We start from the raw sequence: 6,891 nt of genomic DNA, 5'->3' as shown, positions 1-6,891 counted from the left end.
CACGAGTCATTTCATGATTTGGGTGGCCAAACTGAGCAAAATATTTAGCGCATTCTCCCATACCTAAAAATCTTCCGGGATAACACGCAACCATGTCCACGGATATCATATCGGCGTGATTATATTTAGTATTCCAGAGACCACCATGTCCATATTCGATACAACTTGATTGAACATCACTAAGAAACTTCCATCGAGTTGGCTTCCATGATTTTTTCTCTCTAGCAATGTAAGAAGCAACCGATGGCACCGTAAAACAGTTAGATAATAATTGTTCATCTGCGTTATATTGTTTCACTAATTCTTTCATCTCGTGCTGTACTGATTATTTTCGATATAATTCTCCGTTAGGTCAAACAAACTGATCGCACTTCTCATCTCTGCGAAATAGCCACACAGATACCGGATCAGATTTACTTATTTCGTAAATAAAATCAAACATATCTGAAGAATAAAATTTAACAACGCGATTTTGTGGAAATATCATCATCGAAGAAGTCCAAACATGGCAATTATGATCAATTATTTCTATAGGAGATCCTCGCGATTTATTCATAGACGAGTACAAAATTTCTGCATAGAGAGACTTTACCATGATGGGAAATTTTAATTTTGTTGACAACGCAGCAACATCGTTTATAGATGCTCCATCAGTTACTGATTCAGCCCAAGATGTTATTTTTTCGCGTCACAGATCGTTAAACCATTTCCGCGTTTTGATTTCGTAAAATGTTATATTACTCGCTCTGCTACACAATTGAGCTTCACAGACATTTTCATCGCAGCAAGATTTCCGATATCTGGTTTGTCATTTAATTTATACAATCCATAAACATCTGCGGTTACAAGATAAAATCTTTCATAATAGGGTTTCTCTAATCCAGTCAACATCCCTGGTTTGGAGTTTTTACTTAGAATAATTTTTTTTTTCCGCTGATGATCGGATCTCTTTTATCTCGAATTATCCAAACATCTAAGTCATTTATTTGTACAATAAAAGTTATTCGAAATATGTATTTTTCATCATCGAGGCGTGCAATTAATTTTTTGCTCGCTCGTAGTTCATTGTAAAATCAAAATTATTAGTCTTCCAAGTAGACCATACATGAGATGCTCCGTCGTTATAAAATTCTTTCTTCGCAGAATCAATTTCAGGTAAAGTTTCTTCAACTTCATCAAGATCAAGTATCTAAATAATAATGAATCAATGCAAATGGCAAATAGTTGGTTCTCTGACTTGTTGCAATAAATTTTGCAGAAGTGAATTCGATGCAATATTTGAATTCGAGGAAAAACTCAATTGTGTTTGAATTTTGGCAGGAAACGGTACTGAGAACTTAAGCGGCATTACGACAAAAACGTTAACCTTGTTGATAGAATTATTAAATCCGAAGAGGATTATCTAAATAGGTTTTCAAGCAAATCTTGATTTAGAGAGATAGATATTGTATAATGAGCGATATCTTTGCGAGACATCCAATCATTGATATCTACGAAGCATCATGCGACGGCGTCGTCAGAAACTGCAAAACAAAAAAATCGGTTGGCAGTATTATTAATTCTGGTTATCTACTATTTAGTTCTGGACAGAAACATTACTTAAATCACAGATTTGTGTTCGAATGTTTTCACTGATTAATCAAAGATAGACTTGTGATTGATCATATCGACGGAAACAAATTAAATAATTCAATACAACATTTACTAGCAATTACTCCTAGCGAAAATTCCTCGCGAGGAAATACCGGTAGAGGTAATAAAAAGGCCAAAGCGGTTAAATCAATAAATTTATAAACTAACAAGGAGATGATATTCCAGTCAATGAATTCTGCTGGTGAATATTTCGGCATTAACCGAGCATTAGTGCGACAGGTTGCAGAAAAAATAACCAAATCAACTTTCTCCTATCGTTTTGGCGATTGGATTTCATTCTATTATGTTCCTCTGATACTTGATGATGATAACTAACTTAGGTAATTTACCAATGAAATACTTATTTTGCTTCAAATATTTTACTTTTGAACAATTAATATTTAGTATATAAACAACGAAAATATTAACGAAGTAACCAATGAGATTGAAAAATTAAACATGTCCGGAATAAAATTATCTGATGATCTGATCGTCGAAAAGATAATTCCTGATGCTGAGACAATATTACAAAATAAATTCGACGGAAGATACACGTTATCATCCGAATACAGGTTAATAGAAAAGATTACTAGCTACCGTAGATGAATCACAAATAAAAAAGTTTTTGTTAATTTATTTCGCGCGATTGCAAAAATTAGAACAAAGTTATCTAACGAGTATGAATCAGCGAGAACAGTTACTGTCCGTGTTAGACAGCTAAAAAAATAATGATGGATCTGGAAAAATCAACAGAAGTCTCTCTGTAGTGAAAAATCACCAAAATGAATATTTTCCAGTAAAAAATTTGATTAATTAATAATCTAATTTTTGTGTTAATTTTTTCAGGATTTTATCTATTTTTTAGGTTTTTTTTACGCGGCAAGATTTAAGATCTTATCAACAGATTAATGCTTAATGTTTTTCCAGGCATATCTAGTAAATTTCCGAATTGATCCGTTAATCTAAAATTTACCCTCGATAATAACAGATTTTGACATCGCAGATAGACCGGATTAATCGGTTCTTGTATAATTAAAAATGCAGGAGGTTCTTTTGGCGAAAACGAATAAAGAACAAAACCTTGTTGGGCTTGATTTTATATTGACGCATCTGCGCTATAGCTATTTTCGACGATATCACAACTAAGATTAACCGCAACAACTGTTGTAATATTTACTGGTTCGACCGAAATGTGTCTGCCGGTGCCATCTTGGTCGTTATTGTGCCTGAGTATAGATGCTGATTCATTAACGGTGTCACTGACTAATTTTCTTAATTCGAGTACGTCATAACCGGGAAATCTAAAATTTGGTAACGTCGCCTCGGTCACCGAGTACGCGATTAAAAATCCTTGTTTATCGTTTGATTTAGTATCAATTATTGCCTGAATTATTCGATGGTTAAAATATTCCATGTCAGATGTGAGTTGATTTAGTATTTCTACGCGCTTGATGACCTCTTCACACGAACCTGATACATTAAAGTCACACTCCTGAAAATATTGCCGTTGCAGCTGCAGTTGTTCTTTATGTCTTTGATTAATTTCTCTGAAATATCCAATAATTTCATTTATTTCAACAAATAAAATTTTTCTTCTTGCAAGTACTTCACCTCTTTTAATAATTGGTGTACCTAAAAATTATATCGCAATATCATTTATTCCTCTGAAATACATAACAATATCTGAGGAAACAAGGCCTTCATTTCTTAACTCAAGTAATATTAACCTGCAATTTGGATTAATTTCGTGATAAGATTATCTGTGGTATAATCCCTTTTTATTGGTTCTGTGGGTGCTGTTGGTGTTGGTGGTTGAATTAATGGCCATCCTAAGACGGTTCTAATCGACGATTGATAAATATCTACGGCATAATTAGGTGAGGTTATTTCGATAATAGAAGTTAATGTTGGTTCGTGAGCCGTTATTTTTTCCACGTTCCTTATCACCGGTGATATTTTTTTATTCTAAATAATAACTCATTATTAATATCTTCAACCTTATAACTGCCAGTTGGCAATCCAACAACGTTCCAATCAGGTGTTCAGTCTGGTTTGTTTTTATTTTTACAATTGAATTATTTGACATTAATGATCCAAAAGACTTTGATCTAACATTTAGCCAACTATTATAAACGCGTAACTGTGATAATGCAATTTCATTTATGGGAATCGCGATCGGAAAATTAATACTAAATTCTGGTTTAGCTGAGCTTGCAGAGATCATTGTTGTTTTATGCTGAATTGTGTTTGTGGCTATCTGCGAGAGAATTTTGGTCATTATTAATATTTATATATTTAATACCGGCGGAATCATACGCGTTGATCATATATATATATATATATATATATATATATATATATATATATATATATATATATATATATATATATATATATATATATATATATATATATATGCTCAATATCAGATATAATTCCATCGTTGGGGCTTCTCGATAGCAACAGTGATAATTTTGAATAGGCAGCTTTTGCTGTATGCAATTTTATCATACTCGCGAATAATTTTTCTATGGTGCAGTTACATATTTTTTTAAAATTATATTAAAAACGGCAGCGATTGCTGTTGTTGCTGAGATACAGATTAAAAACGCCAGCAGCAACAACAACCGCGGATACCGAGTAAACTAACACATCAGTGATAACTAATCGTCGTTGATATTTTTTTATTTTTTTGTGCACACGTCGATGATATCTTTTAATTTAATTTGCCACTCACGGGCCTGCTTATACCTGCACGCGGCGCCATCACAATTAATCATTATATTTTTTATTATGATTCAAATGATTCGCGATTTAAGTTTTATGTTTTAACAACAAATTCTAGCGTGTATAAACAGTTTATTCCTAATAAATCATCATCGGTTGGTTGCAACGTAAATACCCCCTCAGCATCTTTAGATAATGCAACAGTTACCTGATAAAAAGATTCACTGGTTGTACCTGCGTGAGTTATTCTAAATTCTACCGAGTCAATCACGGATAATCTGTATACGCCAGTAACCGTTGGTGTTTATTTTATTGTATTATTTGTTTTTGTCCATGACACAAATTTTGAAAATGTTACTACGTGAACTATATTGGTAATACCCGCGGTTAGTCTGAGTAACTCCCTTACGTAATCCCTAAAAAGCTCAACATCTTCAGAGGCTTTTTTAATCGCACCAATACCTGTTCTAATTTCTGTAAGTTTTATACCAGCTAGAAGAGGGTCACCAAAGAATTCTTCACCAATTTTGTTTAATTTTGAGAAATTTCTTCTAAGATTCAAGAAATGAGTTAAATGAGCATCATACTCTGCACGTAACGTAACTAACTTCAAATTTATATCATCGACGTATTTTTTTGCTACGGCGTCTTCTTCAGTTGTTGGATCTCCGAGTGAAGATATTTTATTTTTTCCCATGTTAAGTTCTCCTAACATTGTATCACCGGTGATTTTTACGCGACCAGTTGCTAATCTGCTATATTCTTCATTTATCGTCGTGAATGACTTTTTTGAATCTTTAATTTTACCATCGCTGATGAGGATCGGGATATTATCCTCGACGGGATATAAAACGCGTCTAATTATATCACTCCACGAAATATCACTTGTAACTAGTTTGCCTTGTTTGTCTTGAAATATAACAACCTCATCACGATCAACGCCAGCTAGATTAATAATATTATATAATTCATCTCGCATTGCATATTTTGATAAATCCACATCTGTTACTTTTTTGTAGTATTCGTGATAGTAGGGATCTTCCATAAATGTCAACCATTATTTGTTAAGGATTTATTTAATGTATCAGAAGTGTACTCAAGAACATCTTTGTGATTTGGTTTAGTTGATGTTGATATTGCATCAAGAACGTTAATTGCTTCACGGCCACATATCGGAGGATCAGTTAATGTTTGTGTTGGAAGCGTTGAATACCAGATTGGAGTGTTTAATTGTCTTGCATAATAAAGAAATTCTTTGGGTGGAGCTAATCCGTACGAGTCTAAATAATTTCGCGTGGATTAATCGCCTACGAGGCCCAATGAGTTCCTGGACCATCATGTGAACCTAAATTAATTATTCCGGTCTCGTTGTGGTTTGGGTGATTTGGTAGTTGATCTCGCATAAATACTCCTCTCAAGAATTTCATATTTAATTTTGTGGCCGCGTTAGTTAAATGAAAATGTGACATCGGAGTAATTGTTTTTAGAATCTTTTTGGGTACCAACTCGGTGGAGTCCCTGGTAATCTTAGGCCGAATCCTTTTCTTTTTACCGTACTTTCCTCCAGTTACCTTTTGTGCTACTGTACTACCAACATATCCAGCAGCACTTAACGCTGCGGCCTTTCCTATTAACGGGGAAACAGTTGCAATTTTAGCAATTAACGGCGCTAATAAACCTAGCAACGGGAAAAATCCACTTATTTTACTCATGTTGCTGATGACGCCCGGAGAAAGATTAACCTGGCTTCCGGTATTTGCTGATTTGGCTTTATTAAGATTATTATGTTGAGTTTTAGTCAGCGATACTGTATTTGGACCACCGCCAGAAATTTGATCATACTTCAAGGTTAATTTTACCCCACATTTTTTGGTTGAACTCGATTGGACTTTTTTATCTGACCAGGAGTCAGAGTTACATTAACATGGTCGTATGGCATTATAATTAATGGATTGATCTAATTGTCTACACTTTTTCTACTGGAGCGTTGATGATTCTCATTCGGCCAGCAATACTCTCAAGTAACATTGCTTTGTCTCTAAGTATAACCGCGGTAGCCTTAAATCTATTACCAGGTAGATTATCTACTCTTGCTTTAAAATGTATATCAATCACTGATTGTTTTAAGAAATCAATATGTTCTAGTGAAAATTAATAAATCGGATGTAATGTTGTAAAATCTAACTGCAGTATTTGTAAACCAGTATCAATATTTTGATCTCGTCCCATAAAGCTTAACAACCGATGATATCCGCGCGCCACTGAATTACTTTCAAAATCCAACGATATTTCTTCAGATGGTTCCTGATGCCCATTTATCCTTAATGTTATTCTAGTAGCATGATAATTATCGAATGTCATATGGCTTCTCTTCTGATGATACCGATTAACCGCTTGAAGAGCGATAAAGATATGTCTTGGTGCAGAAAAACCCTGCTGTGATGCTATATGCCAAGTAAAATCACCGTGGATGTTACTGCTTATGGTATCAGTTGTTGTTGTTAACCATAACATTAACGATTTAAAGCCCTG

Source organism: Sinohyriopsis cumingii, unplaced genomic scaffold, assembly GCF_028554795.1.
Source record: "Sinohyriopsis cumingii isolate HCF-2022 unplaced genomic scaffold, ASM2855479v2 utg000160l, whole genome shotgun sequence".
Classification (NCBI taxonomy): Eukaryota; Metazoa; Mollusca; class Bivalvia; order Unionida; family Unionidae; genus Sinohyriopsis; species Sinohyriopsis cumingii.
Note: the sequence above shows the minus strand (reverse complement) of the source record.